Below are 19,848 nucleotides of genomic sequence, written 5' to 3'. Positions count from 1 at the left end.
AGTCACTGATGTGCCCAGCCCCCCTGTGTTTCCCCAACATCAACAGCCAGTTCCTGAAGTCACAATTAGACGTGATTTTAAGATTAATGGTCAAATAGGAGAAAGGGGACAGAAAGATAAGTTATCATACAACAATTTGATGCACCAAATTGATGCTGGAATAAATAAAGGACACAGAGAGTCTGAGATAATTGATGCTGTGATCAGGGCAATCAGTCCAGGTATGAGCCTGCGTGATATGCTGGAGATTAAGACAGATTTAACCCTTTCCCAGCTGCGCACAATTCTTAAAGGCCATTATAAAGAAGAAAGCTCAACCGACCTGTATCATAGACTGATAAATGTAACTCAAGAAAGCCGTGAATCACCACAAAACTTCCTCTTCCGAGCTATTGAACTAAAAGAAAGACTGTTAGCTGCTGCTCGAGAGCCAGATGGAGAAGAATCATACAGCCCAGATCTCATACAGAGGAGATTCCTACGTGCACTGGGGACAGGCCTGTTAAACGACCACATTAAATACCAACTTAAAGTCTACCTTGATAATCCTACAGTCACAGATGAAGTTCTCATCACAAAAATGAATGAAGCTGCAAGTCTGGAGTCGGAACGCCAGCAAAAGTTCAAGAAAAATGCCCACGTTAAAGAGACCAAAGTCAGTGAGTGTCAGGCAAATTTGCATCAAAGTCAAGACGGAAGGGTTCATGCTGTCACCGGAAAAGAACAGTTCGCGCACACACAAGTAAAAGCTTTAAAAACACCACAGGTCACCGACAAGAAAGACTCAGAGCTCTATGAGGCCGTTAAGCAACTTAAAGAGGAGATTGGAGAAATCAGGAAAGTGATGACAACTTACCGTTGCACGCAGCAGAGAGAGAGAAGGCGGGGATGTCGTGGGTGTCAGGAGCATGGTAGAGGTGACCAGTGTGACCACTGTTTTAAATGTGGGCAAAGTGGGCATCTTTCCAGAGGGTGCCGGGGACAACCTACAGGAAGAACAGAAAGAGGACATTCAGCTGGTAGCATGGCCATAACAGCTCACACAACATTACCTCAGTGGTCGGAACATCAAAATGTACTTCTGTGTGACAGCATCAAGCAGTTGGAGGCCCGTGAAACAGCAAAGCAGAAGGAGACCTACCGACAGCTCATCCGTTCAGTAAGTGCTAATCAGCTATCCACCAAACACAATGCACAGTTACTGAATTTGATTGGAGAGAAATGCCTGGTAAACTGTTTCTTCGATGGTGTGGCAACGCAAGCGCTCTGGGATACTGGCTCACAAGTCTGTCTCATGAATGAAAAGTGGAGAAAAGAACATCTCCCACACACCACGCTACACAGCCTTGAAGAGATCCTAGGTCCTGGAAGTCTCACCGGTCGAGCAGTAAATCAAACAGCCATTCCATTTGAAAGCTGGGTCGAAGTGACGTTCAAGCTGGGAACAGATGAAGCCACACCGCTGGAAGTGGAGGTACCTGTATTAGTGTCTGCTGATGATGGGGTGGCAGAGGAGCCCATTATTGGGTACAATGTTATTGAATATCTTCTGAACAACGGTGTTGAGCAACCTACCAGTGTAACAACCAAAGCCATGAGTACTGCCCTGTCCTGTGATTGTAAGAAAGCAGAGGTGTTGCTGAACTTAGTGAGAAGTCAGGACGATGGATGCAGTGATGGTGTAGCGAAAACAGGAAGGTCAGTAACAAAAATTCCAGCTAAACAGGCTATAGCTGTTAAATGTTGCATCAAAACGGGTCCTTTATTATCTGACCAAGACGCCCTTTTCGTGCCGGATGAGTGTGCACGGTGGCCCGATGGGTTGAGGGTGGAGGAAAACATTGTCCGCCTCCAGAGGGGAACTTGTTCGCGCATCTGCATTCCTGTGGTCAATGATACTGTCCATGACATTGACCTTCCTCCACGTGCAGTTCTGGGTCATATACAGCGAGTAAAGGCTGTATACCCAGCTGAGGTGAGACCAGCAAGAGCCCAGCAAGAGAGTGTATGCCAGACCATAGTACACACCACTCAAAGCTCACCCCTCAAAGACAGTGACATTATTCACTCTACGGAAAATGTTGAGACAACATTAAAAACTCAGAGTAGTTTATGGGACCCTCCTGTTTGCATTGATCACTTAACACCCGAACAGCAACAGAAAGTAAAACGGCTTTTAAGGGAGGAAAGTGGTGCCTTTGCCCATGATGATAGCGATGTAGGATGTATCCCATCTCTTCAGCTTATAATCCGCCTCCATGATACCACACCTGTGAAGCACACATACATGTCTGTCCCGAAGCCACTGCATAAAGAGGTTAAAGAATACCTGGAGGATCTGTTAAATAAGGGATGGATTACTAAATCGAAGTCACCATATTCTTCACCAGTAGTCTGCGTGCGCAAGAAAGATGGAACCCTACGCCTCTGCTGTGACTACCGGGAGCTAAATAAGAAATCCATTCCAGACAGACACCCCATACCCCGTATACAGGACATGCTTGACAGCTTGGTGGGCAGTGCTTGGTTTTCGGTCCTTGATCAAGGCAAAGCCTACCATCAGGGGTTTGTAGAGGAATCCAGCCGACCTCTCACTGCATTCATAACACCGTGGGGGTTATATGAATGGGTGAGGATCCCCTTCGGATTATCAAACGCACCCGCCGAGTTTCAAAGAAGCATGGAGGAGTGCCTGAGGGAACTGCGGGATGAGGTATGTCAACCTTATTTAGATGATAACCTAGTCCATTCAAAAACATTTGATAATCATCTTCAGGACCTTAGAAAAGTGTTGCAGTGTTACCAGAAGTATGGTGTCAAGCTAACGCCTAGAAAATGTGAAGTGTTCCAGAAGCAGGTACGATTCCTAGGGAGGCTGGTGACCAAAGAAGGGTACACGATGGATCCAGCCGACATTGCTCCTGTCCAAGCACTGAAGGAGAGGACCCCTAAGACAGTTGGAGAGGTGAGAAGGTTATTAGGATTTCTTTCTTACTACCGGTCATACATTGAGAACTTTTCCCGCAAGGCCGCACCTCTTTATATGCTGCTCACTGAAACAACAAAACCAAAAGAAAGAGTATTGCTGAAGCAGAAGAGCAAGGAGAAAAGTCGCCAGGGACAGCTTGCATCGTCATGTCCAATCACATGGACAAATGAGCATCAAAAGGTCCTCTCTGAGTTGATTGACTGCTTGTCCAATCCACCCGTCCTCGGATATCCAGATCTGAATCGACCCTTTGTACTTCACTGTGATGCATCACAGGAGGGCCTCGGAGCAGTGCTGTATCAAAGGCAAGGAGGCAAGTTAGTAGTGATAGCATATGGATCGAGAGCCCTAACCCCTCCTGAGAAAAATTACCATCTTCATTCGGGAAAGTTGGAGTTTTTGGCCATGAAGTGGGCCATATGTGAGAGGTTTAGAGATCATGTCTACCATGCACCATCATTTACTGTATACACCGATAATAATCCTCTTACATATGTGATGTCAACAGCTAAGTTAAATGCCACCACATACAGATGGGTAGCTGAACTTGCCGATTTTCGATTTACCATCAAATATCGTCCAGGAAAGTCAAATGGGGATGCTGACGGCCTCTCGCGCATGCCACTGTCAATGGAACAGTACCTGGAAACCTGCTCGGAAGAAGTGCACCCTGATGTCATGGTTAGTATAACTCAGTCAGTGATGGTACAAAGTGAGGAGAGAGGCCCGTGGTTGTGCCCACTTACAATCAAGTCAGCGCTGTCGGGGGAACAGGCGGAGGAGCTGTTCACGTCAGTTGCAGAGATCCCCAAGGAAGTTCTGAGGAAAGCCCAAGAAGATGACCCTGAAATCAGAGAGGTCTTGATGTGGCTCAAGTCGAAATCACGGTCCATGAACAGGAGCCAGGGCAAAGAGTCCCGTGGACTGATGAGGGAAAAAGCCAGACTATATTTGAATGAGCACGGTATCTTGTTCCGTAAAACAGCAACCCGCCATCAGCTGGTCCTGCCAAAAAGATATCATGAGCTTGTTTATAAGGAGTTACATCAAGACATGGGCCATCTAGGGGCAGAGCGAGTGCTGAACCTGATCAGGGATCGATTTTATTGGGACCACATGCAAAGAGAAGTGGAACACTATGTCACACGTGTTTGCAGTTGCCTGAAAAGCAAGCGTCCAAACAGGGTGACCCGAGCTCCTCTGACCAATATAACCACCACTTATCCATTTGAGCTGGTCTCTATTGATTTTTTACATCTAGAGACATGTAAAGGAGGTTATGAATACATCTTAGTTGTGATGGACCACTTCACACGGTTCGCTCAAGCATATGCGTGCAGAAACAAGAGCGCTAAGACAGCTGCAGAGAAAGTGTTTGGCGACTTTGTTTTGAAGTTTGGGTTCCCAACGAAACTGCACCACGATCAAGGCAAGGAATTCGACAATAAGTTGTTTGCAAAGTTACAAGAGTACAGTGGTGTGCAAGGCTCCCACACAACACCACATCACCCTCAGGGGAACGGGCAGGTTGAACGGTTTAACCGAACGTTGCTCGCAATGCTGAGGACCTTGCCTGAAACTGCCAAAGCTGACTGGAAGACATCTCTCGCAAAGGTTGTGAATGCATATAACTGTACAAGAAATGAGGCGACAGGGTTTGCACCCTATTATCTCCTCTTCGGCCGTACACCCAGGTTGCCCATTGATATCATGTTTGGTGTTCCAGCAAAGGACCAAAGCTCTTCTTATCATGAGTATGCTGAGGGCTGGAGGAAGAGAATGATGGAAGCTTATGAGTTAGCCTCAAGAATGTCAAACAGAGAGAAGGAAAGAGGAAAAGCTCTCTACGACAAGAAAGTGCACGGAGCTGAATTGTTCCCTGGTAACAGAGTCCTAGTCCGTAACTTCAAGGAAAAAGGCGGACCCGGGAAACTTCGGCCATTCTGGGAAAAGGAAGTTTATGTTGTCACTCAAAGGAAGTACCAGGATAGTCCAGTATATGAAGTTCGACCTGAAAATGGTAAAGCTAAAACAAGAATACTGCATAGAAACCTGTTGCTCCCGTGTGATTACTTACCTGTTGAAAAGGAACACCTCCCTGGAAGACCTGGAAAAGAGAAGAAAAAAATTGGAAAACCAACGACACAGAAAAATCAAATGCATGGTGACAGTTCAGACGGTGAAGAAGATTGGAGAGGCCTGGTTGGAGTGAGAATCGACGGAGAGAGTCGAAATGACAGTAGGCATCTACAGTCAGAACCTCCAGAACCTCATCCAGAGGACGCAGTGATGTTAAACGATGCAGATCTAGAGGAGGAAGATGAGCAAGGGGCAGGAGAGGAAGAAGATGAGCAAGGAGCAGGAAGGGGAGAAAATGATGTGTCATCCTCAAGAAGAGCAGTCAGAGAAACAGATTATGCTGAAGAGAGTGACACGGAGACTCCTTCACAACCAGCCTGCAAAAGAACATATCCTTTGAGAAACAGAAAAGCAAAAAGAATGTTTACTTATCATACCCTAGGTCAGCCTAGCATTGTAAATAGGTAAGCTGTTGAATTAGATCGAAAGAAAATGAGTTTTAGTTAGAATGTTAATTAAATGAGAGTTCCAGCTAATAGTTTAATCAGTTTAGTTGATAAGTGTAATAAAACAAGAGCACAATTTAAGATTTTTTCAGTTCGAATGATAAAATCATAGCCCTTACATTTAAGAAGAATATACTTACATAGTAGATCGTTTCAATGGTGAAAGGTTACATTCCTTCAGTGAGAGTACAGATTCCTGTTGATGGACAGTGATCGTGGTAGAAGATCATGGTGCACAATGATGTCTGCTGCAAACTCACTACATTGAAAAGGAGATAAATGTTGTGTGTAGCGTGTAAAAGGATAGCACGCGTACTTGGACTTTTTAATCACTGACTCCTAACTAAGAAGTAATCTCACTGGTGAATAACCTAATGTATTCTGAGAATGTCAAGACTACATTCTGTTTTGTAGGGGAGAATGTGGAGAAATCTAAAATATATTAATCTTTTTTCCTGTAATGTTTGTTCTAAAATTGTTAATGTTTTACTTTGTGAAAAGATTCAGTACATGCATGCATTTCTTGCATACTCACAGTTAGGCGATGAGTGTCCAGTGGGTGGCGGTAGCCAGATGGAAATCCCCAGAGCATACCTGAAAAAAGCGGAAAAAAGGAGACGAGTTAGTAGTAGTAGTTTTATGCGTTGCTGTGTGATACGGTGCTCTGCGAGATCTGTGAAATTGCTGACTGAATAAACAAAGAACCCCAAAAAAACTGAATCACGCTTGTTGTCTACCAAGTGTGTTACAACTGTATATCAGCCACATGAACGTTTCATTTCGCCAGGATTTAAGTTAGTATAAATGTGCACAGCCTTGATGGTTAAGTTAAATGTTGCCCAGATAGCAAAATACACTCGGGCCAGTTCCGGTTAGATTCTCGCCTGCCGGAGACTTACCCCACGGTCCGACTCCGTCTGCTGCCTGTGGACTCACTGGCCGATTCCGGCCCGAGTCAATCGGGCCAGATGCGGCGGCCGTTAGCATGCCGACGCTGCCGCATCCGAGCCGGAATCGGCCCGCGAGTAATGTGCGCTGCGCCCCGGAGCTGGCGCGACTAAGTCTTCATACCTTGCTATAAAACCTCACCATCGTTAACGTTATTATAACCATTTGTGTTGATATAACAGCAAACGCAGGCTATAATGTAAACGCAAAGTGTAGGCACTGCGTTTAACCTTTGAATAAAATGCAAACAGTATACATAACGCAAATAATCAAACAAAGGACAAAATAAATTTTAATAATCATTTATTGATTGCACAAGTATTAAGTAAATAATAATAATACAATTGAATAAATAATTTTGTAGTACACAACAATTAAAGAACTTCAATATAAAAGTAACAATAAAACTGCAAAAGACACATTGTAAACAAATTTAAGTACACAGGAAGACTTAAAGAAAAAGAAAAATCTGAAATTGCACACGTACGTTTTTAAAACAACCCTGTTTTCTCAATAGACTTGAATAAAAAGGTTTGAAAGTGCACAAGCATTAAGAAAACAACTTAAAATACCTATTTAAAAAAATATGAAATCACACAAGACATTTTAAAACAGCTGTTTTTATATAAACCTGAATATAGAAACAAATTTAACAAGTAGCAAGAAACATCTTACAAATTCCTATATTTAAATAAGCTTCAAAACTGCAAGTAAAAAAAAAAAAAAACTACAGAATTCTGAAGAAACATCTTGAAACATTTTCAATAAATGTTAAAATAACAACAAAAAAATAAAAAATATAAAATTGCACAAGTATAAAGACTTAAACTGGATTTTTTCCCCCAAGGTGTTAGCCAAAAGCTTTCCTAGGATACGCCACACTGCTTCTTTAGTGGAAAACCCACCAATAATTCCAAAGTATGCTACCTATGAAGCAAAAAAACAAATGAATAAAATTAAACTTCAAATAAAAACAAATTGTTTGAAATACGCAAGAATTTACCAAATGAACTTGAACTTACCAATTTCTTCATTTGTTCGGGCTGCTCCTTGAGTTGATTTTCAAGCTTTTCCAAATCAAACAAATTGGACAAAGGAAGGTCAAATGTGCTTACATCTGGAACTTCATCACGCTGCAGAGTACTGTTTTGTTTTTGCTGATTTTTGAGGATCAGGACCAGTTGCTGCTTTATGACCTCTTGTGATTTTAAAACTTCAGTCAGTAGTGCTAAAAAAAAAGAATAATGAATTAGTATAAATCAACCTGTAGCTTATTCTTATACATTTCAACAGTGGGTTAGATACTGCTGATGTTCTCTAGTTGATCTTTACTTTCTAGCTGCATTAAGCCTTTACAAATGTAGTGATGTTTTGAATTCTTACAAAGACATGACGAGTTGCAATAAGTTCTGTCTTGATCTCCAACTGCACTGGAACAAGGACTGTAAATGTCCCTAGGCAATAGGCATACTGGAACTGGATCTTGATGGTGTTCGTAAGGATTCTGCCATAGTCATTGGTGGTGCTGGTACTTGCGGTGCTGCATCAATTTCTGAAAGATCCTCAATTCTGCCTCTTTTTTTCCAGTCTCTTTCTTCCAAATAAATTTTCTTCATCACTGTCACTATAGTTGTGTCTTTAATGTCCCCTGATCAGATACATTTACAAAACAAAACATCATTTTTGTATAGTGCCAGGGCAAAACTCGCAGGTTGTAATAGATCAATGAAATAATGTTGACAGTATTTGTGTTTAAAATAATTGCAAACAAACCTGTTCTTTCTTTTGGTGTATGATGGGCGATCATCATCCTCATCTGTCTGTAAGTCAGACATCGCAGTTGCCTGTCGTGGACTGTCGAACAAACAAACATGTATTAAATTATTTATCTTCACTAGAATCAATATAAACATTAATAATAACAATGCAGAAAAAGCCTGAACTAAACATTATACCCCTTGAGCATAAGCCCAAAAAATTATATTTAAAACCTAGACATTATTGGATGATTACAGATACTTTTGATTTAGCCTATAACAGTAAATATTCCAATCACTTTGTGACACAATGCACAAACAAGTTCATGAAACCAATTGGAAAGTGGAACAGGTCACAATCAGTCATATTTCTTTAAAATAAGAAACATTTTGTATCAGATAGTTGTAAGTCACTAAACACTGTTACAACCTAACTTTGTGAAAAATGTTTGCTGATGATAGCCAATAACAATAAGACATTTCAGCAGTTTGTGAAGCAATTGGTAATGTAAAGTCTAAAAAGCTCAAGTATGTTGAAAATGTATCCGTTTACAGCTTGTAATGGACTATGTGCAACCCGATAATGTGCCTATTTACATGTTCATAAGTCATTGCCATCTTTTGTCTCTGAAATGTGCTGCAAAATGACCTCACTAACCTCTGCTAAACAATAATAAGACTTAACTGAAAAATATTGTTACAATCCTTAAATCAGAATTTATAACTGTCAATAACCAAGAAATAACATAAAAATTTGCTTTAAGACGTTCAGTTTTACATGAACATAAGATAAAATTGATTCACATAGGTTAACACATATGAATAAAAGCACATAACAAAATAGGCTTATACGTCTAATAGATAATTTAAAGAGTATGGTAAACAGTATCGAGTTTTGATCATTTTCGTGATGCACTGCACAAACAAGTTCATAAAACCAATAAGAGGCGGAATAATGTTATTTTAATTATTATTATTATTAACATTGCTTAAAAGGAACATGAACTTTCAGGAAGTTTTTTTAGCATACACATCAATTCGTTTAAGTCATGTTGCATTTTGGATCAAGTAGTTTTAAGTTGCTAAACACTGTTACAACCTAACATTGTGAAAAATATTTTCGAACAGTAAAGTCGCATAGTATACAGTATACAAGCAGGAAAAAACCTTACCTTTCTGACCTGAATCCAAAAGCGTTGCGAGCTCCAAAATGTTTTGAGAAACCAAACAACTTCTTCTTTTGAAAAACCAAACTTCCTGGCGCGTCACCTTTATCGGACGTTCTGGGTAAGACCGTCGTCTAATCAGTAGCCACCTACTACGGAAATACGTCACAGTATTGTTATGAAAGTCGCTGCAGAACAAAAGTGGGCTGAATTTTCTTCTTTAATGTAGTTTTTAAAATGTTTTCAAAGTTTCAATAACCTAGTGGACAAATGCTAATAAATACATAAATGGCACCAAGCAACTAATTGTTCATTAGTTCATTTTTAAAACTACTTTAAACTATTATGTTTAGTTGATAAGCACCTACCGGGATTTCTTAGCAAGCAAGTTAACGTTAGCAGCTGTGCGTGTTATCCGAAAGGAGTGGCTACTCGAAAATAAGCGCATCTTACCCAGTTTTTCACTAGATGACATGTACATCCATTATCCATAATCCATTTATAAATAATATTGTTTTGTTTGCGTCTAAACAGTACAATTGCGACCATCCACACAAAATTCTTATTTTGTTGCTGTCATACCATTTCTCAAATTATCATTAAACGTGCAGCTAATTACTAGATAAAATAAGAATTTATAAAATCGGTTTTCATCAGTTAAAAAAATCTGAGTCTTTGCCAGAAGCGGTCCGGACTCTACAGACAGACTCGGGCCAGATATGGTTAATGGAAATCGGGCCAGTGCTTTACAGCCTCATCACAAACACATGCGCGAGAGCGAGCTGTGGGCCATACTCGGCCCGGATAACACTCGCCGATGCCGAGTCTGAGCCGGAGGCGCCGAAGGGCAGCCGAGCTCGGGCCGATTACCACGTGCTATCTGGGTGATATCAGCTAGATTAAAAAAAAAAAAAAAAACGGTTTAAAAAGTAGCTTTTCACGGTGTTCGGACATTTAACGATTAAATTACTGCCCCACAGTCATTTTTTTATTGAAATATTATATAGAAATAATTTTTATAGAAATAATATGAAGGTAGTTCAGCGGGACAACAGACAATCGTCTGCTTCAAATGCATCAGGAGCAACAGCGAGATGATTGACAGGACCATAGCGGAGGCAGGAGCACAAGAGCGCAAAGTGAACTTTTGTTAAATAAGAAAAAATATATAGGTGCATGTAGGTATATAGCCAAAGGAACATTTTATTTATCCCAGGGAAATAAAATATTAGAGTTTAAAAAAATGTAAAAAAAAAAAAACTGTCATTTTATACTGTATTATATTTACACTGGATCACCAAATTAGTACATTTTTTAATCTACAATAAAAAAAAATCTTACTTGACAACCAAATTTATAACACTGTATCTATCTACAGATCTGGCCATTTAAAATGCGCGCGGGAAGTAAAGTGGTCTCGCGTATCTATCTATCTATCTATCTATCTATCTATCTATCTATCTATCTATCTATCTATCTATCTATCTATCTATCTATCTATCTATCTATCTATCTGTCTGTCTGTCTGTCTGTCTGTCTGTCTGTCTGTCTGTCTGTCTGTCTGTCTGTCTGTCTGTCTATCTTAATCGTCGTGTCAATCATCTCGCTGAATCACTCGTCTCTTGCGCTGTTGCTCGTGCTGTATGAAGCGGATGATTGTATTGTATAACTACATTGATATTATTTCTATAAAAAAATATTTCTTTATAACATTTTTATAAAAAACGAAAGGTGGGGGGGGGGGGCAATTAATTTAATCGGTGGATGGCCGAACACCGTGAAACACCGACTTTGCACCAAATTTTTTTTGTCTAGCTAATTATTTGAAACTTGTTTTTTCGTTTTGTGAACAAATGAAAAAACGAATTAATGAGCCGTTTTCTTATTTCTGCTTATTTCGTTTCAAATTGAAAATTAAATGAATAAAACGTACACGGACCCTCTCGCCTGCCTTCGTCACAGATTACGACATGACGTGTTTCTGGTGAGATGAATGAATGATGCGCGGGCCCAATCACGGAGTGGATCAAGACAATAATATGGATATTATTTTCAGCGATTATCAATTTAAAATATGGCCAGCACCTCAAACAAACCTACTGCATTCTGCCAGAGAGGACTGCGGCTGCAAATGCATCGTCATTTGGATTACTTTTTGGTACGGCTGTTGATATTTTTGCAATAAATCGATGATTGTGATTGCACTTTTAAGTCTGTCATGTTTTGTTTTCTTTATTACTGTACTGAGAGAGTTATGGTTAACGTTAGGTTTAGAGGTAGGAGTGGGATTATAAAAAATATGTTTATTGCAAATTCTTACTGAAATGGCAATTTCTCTGCATATTTTGGTCAGTTACGTTTTATATGCTTTTATATTCGCTATAAAATGGGTAGGTTTAGGTTTGGGGGTAGGTTAAGAGGGCTAAAAATCAAAATCGCTTATTAATAAAATTATAAAATTGCAATTGCTATAAAATCGGTTTCGTTTTGGGGGTACGTTAAGGGGGCCATGTATAAACAATGAGATCAGACTGAATTATTGGCTTATTCTGGTAAATAAACTTGAATATCACTCAATAAGTGCCATAATAAATGTGGATATAACTTTCACTTCAGAATAGGGGGTCAAATCGGCTTTATTAGTAGTGTATTAATGGCAGGTTAGCCTTAATTATTGGCTCATTCTGGTGAATAAACTTGAATATCACTCAATAAGTGCCATTATTAATGTGGATATAACTTTAACATTAGAACTGTAGAACCTGATGCATCAAATAGTCCTTATTACACTATTTTAGCCATATATAATTGCAAACCAGCAGTAATTAAACATAATTACTAGTTTATTATTCGGTTAATTTAATAGATGGTAAATCACAGAAATATATTTACATCACTACAAAAATATTAAAATAATAATGGCTTATTAATTTGTAAATAATGGCTAACATGTATTTACTGTACATTCAGTTGTTTATTAATTACTAGCTTATTTTTGTTATTTATTTTTGCTTATTTATATGTTTTTAAACGTTTAATAATTCGTAAATAATGGCTAATAAGCCCTTACTATATTTTCAGTTAATCATTATTTATGTATGTGTTCATGCTTATCTGATGCATAATTGTGAACAAGTTAATCGTGATTTACTAGTTTATTAATACTTAACTAATACATCATTTGGAACCTTAAAATGTTAAATTAGTCATTAATTACTAGTGTGTTTGTGCTTAACTAATGCTTAACCGTGAACAAATTAACAGTTAATTAATGCTTAACTAATGCATTATTCTGGACCCTTAAAATAAAGTGTTACCGAATTAATTAGTTATTGATTAGCTGTAATATGCAGTAATCCCTTATTAGTGTCAGTAAACCAAGTTCCGCGTGGAGGCGCGGAAGGGACGAAGCCGCAGGAGATGCCGCCGCCCCTAGCGCTCCGGTCCCAAGCGGGGGAGCGTGTGCGGCCGCCGGACTCCGCCCCTTACCTAGACCCTTTCCTTCTGAACACTGCCCCTCCTTCATGGAACCCCTTCACACAAGGACACCAGATCCCCTGTTTATTTGGACACTTTATTTCCCCCTTTTGGACACTTTTCTTTCATTTTCTGTTTAATAAAAGCCTCTCCGAGGCCTGACGCCACACCCACTGTGTCTGTCGTTTGCTCCTCCCGCCACAGTGGTGGAGAATGCGGGCAAGGCGGGGCTTAGACAGCACAGTGGGCAACACCTGATGACGTCATCCCCTCTCGCTCGCAAAAGTTCGTGAAAACCCGGACGGGGACGGAGAAACGACGGAGACGGCCTCCCAGCCGCAAAAGGGGTAAGTGATGTTTCAGTTAGTCACTTATCCTGCGGTTGGTTGAGGCTGTCGACTAAATACAGTTTTTTCTGTCCCTGTTCCGGTGTGCTGCGAGAGGGAGCGTTGCCTTGGAGAGGAATCCCCGCCCACTCCGACTGCTGGAGCCTGGATGAGGAAGGTAGCACTCCTGCGTGGGCGGCGACCAGATGACGGGGATGTCGCTTGGGTGGGGGGATGTGACGAGTCGGCTGCCTCCCCCCTAATTATCATCACCACCCCGTCCCTTATTCGCCGCCCTTCTCGAGGCTCCCGACGGGAGTGGGTGTGAATGGGAGAGGAGGGGTGCAAAAACGTCTCGGGCTGGCGGCGTGTGATGAGGAGCACCTGAATGGAATGAAGCCTCATCACCGCCGCTGTTTAAATGCCGAGCGCGCCTCTCCTCAGGAGACCGGTCTCTCCCCTGTGCATGCACGCTGGTGTCCTCGCGGGTCCAGGAAGGGTTTAAGAGGGAAGCCAGCGCCGCCAGAAGGACGAGCCGCCAGACCCATGGTCCGGCTGAAGACCGCACCCGTGACGGCCGACGGGCCAGGATGCCGGGCCGTAGACATTTTGCCAAAATAGTTTTACAAAAGGGTAATGCCAAAATAATGTACCATGGTTTTAGGGCAACTGACACAAAAGGAGCAACTAAAATCAATATCAGATTTAAATTTTACCAAATAATATTTGGCTGGGTAAATCCTGTGTATAACTTTGAATGATACTTCCTTAATCTTGTTTGTAATTAAATATTGATTAGGTATTACCCAAACCTTTTTCCACACTATATTGTCTGTCAATTGATTACAATATGAATAAACATAAGGCAAAGACACAATGACTCATTGAAATAAAGCTTTTAAAGAACTGTTGTGTGATTTTTATTCTCAAGTCTCAAGAGATTTTGTGAGATTTCCTGTGTTCACAGTCGGGACTCTGGTTGAAAATCTGTTAGTGTGTGCTGTCTTTGTCACATCGCGGCATACCACACTATAGGAGCAAAACTGTTAATTCTAGGATTTTTTGTCCTCAAGTTTGTGGTCTCTTACATTTTGAAGATCTTATAAGATTACTTCACTATATTACAATTAAATTCTAATGTAATCATTACAAACTATATACCATTTCGAAGGTCTAAGATTCCTAAATAGATATTCTACCATTTTTGGTTATTACAAATTTTGTAGGAACAGTAATAGATTAATTTATGATAAGAGTGCACCAAGAGTATATGACAAATCTACATCATAACAGTTCTGACTCTCGACAAAATACATATCGTTGGAAAGGTCTGACTCTCCAGATTCCATATTTGGTGGTTATTTTGTTATAGACAAAATTTTTGGTATAACGCCTAAACAAAATTGCATATGAACCTCCGTTTTTTTTTTATATCAACTTTGATTGTGTTCCAAAATTTGGAACACAACTTATCTAGACATATGGCTTTAATTTTATAGCAATTTTGTATTTTTTTTATATTTTTTTATATATTTAATTTATTCCTATGATTTGTTGTAGGTGGGGCCTTAATTTGTGGGACACTGAAGGAAAATGTTCTCCTTTAAGTGCACGCACTTAGACACAGTGTATCTGAACGGGGAAGCAGAGGTAGTTTTGCTGTCTTATATTTATCTTGCGTTTATTGTCTCTTTGTAATTGCTGTATTTATGATGTTAAAGCACTGTTAAGAGTTGCTGTCATAACGTGTATCAGTGTGATCAGTGTATTTTCCTTCAAAGTGGCACTTTTAACTAAATGCATTTAGTGTTTCATTTGCACATGTATTTCTCCATGCAGGGATGAGAGAGTAGGCCTTCCGATGTCTGTGTATACTAATTTTGCCTCTCTACTCTGTATAAGATATATTATTTTGGTTCATTATTATTAATTCCACTAGATATTGTGAAATTTGTGAAATTAATTTGATAAGCATGTGTACTTCAGTGTATGCTAAGCTGTTGTTATACTAATTGTCTTGTGTTATATTTTCATGCAATGACATGGTTTGTTCGTGCAAAAAAATATTTTATTGTACACAGTAATTTTACAACCTGAGTTTGATGCAATTTAGAATTACTGTATGTTATATGTGCATTCCTATGAGTTTTCAGCGTATTTGAATGTTAACTTTTACAAGTATGTTATGTATTTACTATTTCTATCAGTAAATAATAATTCAGTAGCTACATTTGCATGTTAAGTAAAATGCATTCCTCTCCTTCAAGTGCACGCGCTTAGACGCATAGTGTATGCGAACAGGGAAGCAGAGGGATGAGAGAGTAGGCCTTCCGATGTCTGTGTACACTAGGGACTTCAAATGTTTTTAAGTCAACATTTATGTGATAAAAGTCGAGTTGACATCGATTAGTCGCTTATGACGTCATTATTGAACAAATACGCCTAAACCTTGAGCTGAGACTCAAACACCTTGTGCACAGTTATGGCATATGACACAGCGCTGCGTACACATTTATATAAAGTCATTAGTGAGAGAGCGATTGCGTGTGTGAATTAATTCCACCTGGCAGCGTCTCTCTACTAGCCTAATAATAAAACTGTGGGTTTTAATTACTAATAAATATATGCTAGAACTTTTCAGTTTCTAAGCTATATTACAGAGAAATCATAAAACAATGTTGACAATTCATTTCTGCACCGCACTTTTGAATGATTGTGAGCGTGTGATCTGCATGTGATGTACAAGCTATTGTCTTTAGCCTATGTGTGTGTGTTACAACACAGCAGTGTATTAGATTAGAACGGCAATTACAATAAGCTGTTTAAAACGTGCATTCTCCTGATCAGTTTTAAGCATCAAAAAGGTATAATCACACGTCTTGTGGAGCGCTTTCGGAGTATGCATTTATCTATAATTTTGGCTGTTTTGAAACAGAGCGTACTTCAAAAACTTCTTATCCTGTTGCGCCCTCTATAGGACCAGCGACTAGTCGTTGTCAAGCTTAAAAATTCAAGGCAGAGCATTAAAGTCGACTAGTTGGTTAGTCGGTGCAACCCCTAGTGTACAGTCGTGGCCAAAAGTTTTGAGAATGACACAAATATTAGTTTTCACAAAGTTTGCTGCTAAACTGCTTTTAGATCTTTATTTCAGTTGTTTCTGTGATGTACTAAAATATAATTACAAGCATTTCATACGTTTCAAAGGCATTTATCGACAATTACATGACATTTACGCAAAGAGTCAGTATTTGCAGTGTTGGCCCTTCTTTTTCAGGACCTCTGCAATTCGACTGGGCATGCTCTCAATCAACTTCTTGGCCAGATCCTGACTGATAGCAACCCATTCTTTCATAGTCACTTCTTGGAGTTTGTCAGAATTAGTGGGTTTTTGTTTGTCCACCCGCCTCTTGAGGATTGACCACAAGTTTTAAGATTTGGGGAGTTTCCAGGCCATGGACCCAAAATATCATAAAACGTTTTGGTCCCCGAGCCACTTAGTTAACACTTTTGCCTTATGGCACGGTGCTCCATCGTGCTGGAAAATGCATTGTTCTTCACCAAACTGTTGTTGGATTGTTGGAAGAAGTTGCTGTTGGAGGGTGTTTTGGTACCATTCTTTATTCATGGCTGTGTTTTTGGGCAAAATTGTGAGCCCACTCCCTTGGATGAGAAGCAACCCCACACATGAATGGTCTCAGGATGCTTTACTGTTGGCATGACACAGGACTGATGGTAGCGCTCACCTTTTCTTCTCCGGACAAGCCTTTTTCCAGATGCCCCAAACAATCGGAAAGAGGCTTCATCAGAGAATATGACTTTGCCCCAGTCCTCAGCAGTCCATTCGCCATACTTTTTGCAGAAGATCAATCTGTCCCTGATGTTTTTTTTGGAGAGAAGTGGCTTCTTTGCTGCCCTTCTTGACACCAGGCCATCTTCCAAAAGTCTTGGCCTCACTGTGCGTGCAGATGCGCTCACACCTGCCTGCTGCCATTCCTGAGCAAGCTCTGCACTGGTGGCACTCCGATCCTGCAGCTGAATCCTCTTTAGGAGACCATCCTGGCGCTTGCTGGACTTTCTTGGACGCCTTGAAGCCTTCTTAACAATGCAGTGGAAATTTTTTTTCGGGATTAAGTTCATTTTCATGGCAAAGAAGGACTATGCAATTTATCTGATGACTCTTTATAACATTCTGGAGTATATGCAAATTGCTATTATAAAAACTTAAGCAGCAACTTTTCCAATTTCCAATATTTATGTAATTCTCAAAACTTTTGGCCACGACTGTACACTAATTTTGTCTCACTACTCTGTTTAAGCAATAAATTCAATGAATCCGTCAACCCATTCATGGTGTAACCGTGTTTCTGTGGTGTGGTGTCCGTAGGTTACCATTTGAAATCTGCTACAACTAACTGGTGCCGTGACCCGGATCCATTGGTCAGCTGCAGCCGATCGCCGGGGTCAAGCAGTGTTCTGTAACATCTTGGTGCTGTTCCATGTGACGAGGATCTACACAGCAGATACTCAAGTGATTTTACCTGCACATTTGCACAAACACGAACCCACTTAACTGTAGACTGTGACACACATTTTATTTTCATGTACATTTTAGATATTTGCACATATTGGACATTTGAATTTGCATCCTTCTGAGAACTGTTTTTTCCCCTAATTCTACAATTTTGATTTGTACATCTGTGTATTTTGCTGTTTTATCCAAACTTTGAGTTATTGTACCACATAAATTGACTGAAAGGGGTCAAGATACATCACATGTATTCACCCCATTACCTGGGAGGAGTAGAGTAGGGGAGTCTGTACAGAGTAGGGGAGAGTACAGGAGCCATACCAAAGCTGTTGTTCCCAAGTACTTTGTCAGTCTCAGAGGTAAGCCCCCATCCTGAGTTAGCACAGCTGGGATGCTCGACTACTTCCGACAGTAACAACGATGTCACACAGCAGTTACGAGAGTTGATAGGGGAGTTAAGTAATCAGATTGGTGAGTCCATAGTCAGCAACTTATTAGCCAGTCAAAATGTCCCCAGCCTATTGCCCACAATGACATCAGGGTTAGCCAAGTCAGAGCCCTTGTTTGAATCTTCAGAGGAGATGAATATAATTAAAGTGGGACTAAAAAGCACTGCTTACACAGGTTCAACAAGTATTGAGAAAATTTATGACATGTTAAGACAGTACTTGAGCAATCACCCTCTGTCACTTTTGCCACTGGAAGAATTCTACACGATGCAGCCTAATGCTGAGGAAAGCCCTGTAGATTACTGGGTAATAGTCATTTAGAATGCAGTGGGAGTAACATGACAAATATGAGTGCAGAAGTGTCCATGATGTTCATATGAAGTTGTCCTGATCCTGAGCTGTCCGGTGTGTTTAAGTGCAAGCCCATGAGCAGATGGTCCATTGAAGAGATTCAGAAGGCTATTGATGAACATCAGAGAGAAAGTCAATGTTGCAGAATTTCCAGTACAGTTAGGCCCCGCACCTTCCAAGTATTGACAGCTAAGGCGGTCCCTAGCTCCGAGGAAGCTTTGGAAAGTGAAATCACTGCCATTAACACTGCAGCATGCATCTCTAGTAGCCATCCTGAGGCAGTCAAAACAGTTCCATCTAATTCTGATGCATTGGAACCTGTCCTTAGCATGCTGGAGAGAGTCTTGGAGCGAACCAGTCAGCCTGCACACAGTTCTTCTGGGTCCTTCCAAAAACAGGGCTCACTTCTCATCTTGCCATTTTTGTGGAGATTCAACATATTCCACACGTTCACACTGCATGCAAAAGAAGCTGTGTCTCATCTGCATGAGGAGTCCAGCGTAAAGACTGTCCTAGTGCTTTGGAACCAGACTCTCAACCAACTGGCGCATCACACTCTCAGGTAAACAGACATTCTCGCATTGGAGAGGGGATGATGTGAGCGGGAGGAGTGAAACCCTCAGCAACAAAGATGATCTTCTGTTGTATGAAGAAAGTTGCAAAGCAATCGTGCAATCCTCGACAGTGGGTCCATGGCCTGCACCATTAACAAGGAGATCGAACGAAAGATGAAAAGCGGAGGAGTTTTGCTTACACCCAGTGAAACACATCCTGATATCATGCTTGTTGGTTGCGGCAGTGTCAGCATCCAGCCTGAAAGTATTTACCAACTTGAGATGGAAGTGTACGGACATGTGGTCAGTGTTCCCACTTTAGTTGTTCCTGGTCAGCGAGATGAAGTGATCCTGGTACTAATTTCATCAAGTACATTGTCAGCCAGATGAAGAATGTACGAGTGTACTGGCCTGTCCTAAGTCGACGTGAAAGTTTGGAAAATGAAGAAATTGCACAGTTTTTGGACATGTTGTCTGGCCTCCACCGATAGAAAGGCCCTGAAATGTCTAGTAAGGTAGGGACAGCTAAACTTACCCAGGCTGTAGATCCTGAGAAAGTCCAGGCCATTACAGCAATGACTGAAAGAGACCTCATGATGGAAAATGGGGTTACACCATCTAAGAAAAAGATAAAGCCATTTCTTGGGATGATTATTGTCACAGAACGGTCAGGCTCTCCCTCCTGCCAATTATCACGATCCGCCTCACCTGAGTACTA

The 19,848-nt window shown here is 40.7% G+C and overlaps 1 pseudogene; it reads right to left on the bottom strand.

Moving 5' to 3' along the window:
* Positions 1-5,741: 5,741 nt before the first annotated feature.
* Positions 5,742-18,095, bottom strand: LOC141343266 (uncharacterized; annotated as a pseudogene).
* Positions 18,096-19,848: the final 1,753 nt, after the last annotated feature.

The sequence above is a fragment of the Garra rufa genome, chromosome 9, assembly GCF_049309525.1.
Source record: "Garra rufa chromosome 9, GarRuf1.0, whole genome shotgun sequence".
NCBI lineage: Eukaryota > Metazoa > Chordata > Actinopteri > Cypriniformes > Cyprinidae > Garra > Garra rufa.
The sequence above is the reverse complement of the archived record's forward strand: the minus strand, read 5'-3'. Positions and strand labels throughout refer to the sequence as shown.